The following is a 2,348-nucleotide window of genomic DNA, read 5'->3' on the forward strand; positions in this document are numbered from 1 at the left end:
AATATCCATATAATTTATCATTCATAGTACGAAGCTGATGTTTCTCTCTGTCTCTGTCTCTGTCTGTCTGTCTGTCTGTCTGTCTCTCTCTCTCTCTCTCTCTCTCCCTCTCTCTCTCTCTCTCTCCCTCTCTCTCTCTCTCACTATCTCTCTCTCCCTCTCTCTCTCTCACTATCTCTCTCTCTCTTTCTTTCGTCCGTTCTGCTCGAAACAGTATAGTGGACTTCCACAACACAATTAAACCCAAATGATATAATTTCCTTCTGCTTAAATGATCGTATTAAAGAATATTAAGATTAAATTTGTTTTCAAACAGATAAACAGACACACAGACATCTCAAACTGGGACATGGAAAAAAAGACCACAAAGACAGCCTTTCATGTGACTGCAAATGATCAGATGGAATTATGGGGGTAGGCGGTAGGGAAGAATGGTTATATCCCAAAAGAAAAGAAAGTTTTGGAAAAGAATATAATTTTCCTTTTTTTTCCTTTTTTTTTTAAGCAAAGCTTTTCAACAAGACTCAGCATGTATACGTTTGTGTAAAAATAAAATATACATGCGTATCATTTCTTTGAAATCCATTGCTGAGGGCTGAACAGAAGTTCAGGCAAACTGTCTGGAAGTAAACACAACTTTTAATTGCAGAAAAGGCCAACTGTGAGTTCTCTTTTATTTGCTTTTCCATGAAATCCCTGAAAGTTTACAAACTCTGCAACAGACAAGAGAGAGGGAGGAGGGGAGAGAGAGAGACGAAGAGAGAGAGAGAGACGGAGAGAGAGAAAAAAGAGAGAGAGAAAGGGAGGGGAGAGAGAGAAAGAGAGAGGGAGAGAGAGAGAGGGGAGAGATATAGAGAGAGGGAAAGAGAGATAAATGGAGAGAGAGGGAGAGAGAGAAAGAGAGAGAGAGGGAAAGAGAGAGAAAGAGGGAGGGAGAGAGAAAGAGACAGAGAGAGAGAGAGAGAGGGGGGGAGGGGGGGGAATGAAACGACTTGAGAGAAAAATACAATATTAGAAGCAAGACAATGGAAGATTTCTGGAATGTAGATGATGAATCGGGCACAATCTCCGCTAAGAATTTAATATCTTTCGAGATTTTTTACTCTTTTTTTTTTTTTTTTTTTTCCGAGTGGACAAATACCTCTGGGGCGTATTATGAGCCAGCCATACAAAGGGAGACAAGTAAGACCGCCGACGGACATACGACGACGACCACTGTATTGTCTGTCCTTTTGTCTGCTGGTGAGCGACACACACACACACACACACACACACACACACATGCCCCCGCCCCTCTGCCCCTCTCCCCCCCTCCCCTCCCAACCCACGACTCCCACCCCCCCACCCCCACCCCCCCCACACCCCACACACACACACCTATATTCTGTCAAGAATAAATCAAAACTAATCGAAAGAATGAGTTGTTGAGTAAATGAGTCCGTGAGTCAGTGAGTTCATCGATGAGTTGGCGAGCGAGTAGTTGAGTAACTGGGTGTGCGTATGACTGACATTCTGGAATGTCACATCCGGATACTATTTTTTTCACTAAATTTAGGAAATCAACATTTTAAAACTTGATTTCAATTCTGTTTGTTGTTGTAGTCTCGTTCGTCATTTATCAGATGGATTCCCCCGTCTCCTCGACGTCGCAGGTCCTCCGGCCAGTCCTCCGTAGAGCTTCCGGGCCGCTGGGATTGGGTCGGGCCAGGTTTTCTCTCGGAGCACTTGGAGGAGCGGGCGGGACTGCAGCAGATGTTCTGTTGTCTGGCTGCCTGTTGTGCAGGGGCACTGCTCTGTATCGCCGATACGGAGTTTCGTGTATGGGTGGTGTTTCAGGCGGTTGTGGCCTGTCTGAAAATGGCTACCTGCTCTCGACGAGTCAGCAGGTAGTACGGGTCTGCTCTGTTGTGGCGTGGATGCTGCTGCTTCCACTTGTTCTGCAGCTTGGCCTTAACGATGATCCTGGATTCTGTTTGAAATGAGCGAGACGTGAATGAATTGGTCTTTTCTTCAAGGTTTCTTTCATTGACCATTTAGCATTGTTTGTTTTGTTGTTTTGGTTTGGTTTGGTTATGTGTGTGTGTTTGTTGGGGTGGTTTTTTTTTGTTTTTTTTTTTTTGTTTTTTTTTTTTTGTTTTTTGTTGTTGTTTTTTTGTTTTTTTTTGGGGGGGTGTTTTGTTTCTTGTTTGCTTGTTTGTTGTGTTTTTGTTTGTTTTTTTGTGTGTTTTTTTTTGTTTGTTTTTTGGGGGGAGGGGGGGTTGGGGTTGGTTTTTTTGTTGTTGTTGTTGTTTTTTTTGTTTTTTGTTTTGTTTTGTTTTTGTTTGTTTTGTTGTTGTTGTTGGGTTTTT

Source organism: Babylonia areolata, chromosome 15, assembly GCF_041734735.1.
Source record: "Babylonia areolata isolate BAREFJ2019XMU chromosome 15, ASM4173473v1, whole genome shotgun sequence".
In the NCBI taxonomy this organism is placed as follows: domain Eukaryota; kingdom Metazoa; phylum Mollusca; class Gastropoda; order Neogastropoda; family Buccinidae; genus Babylonia; species Babylonia areolata.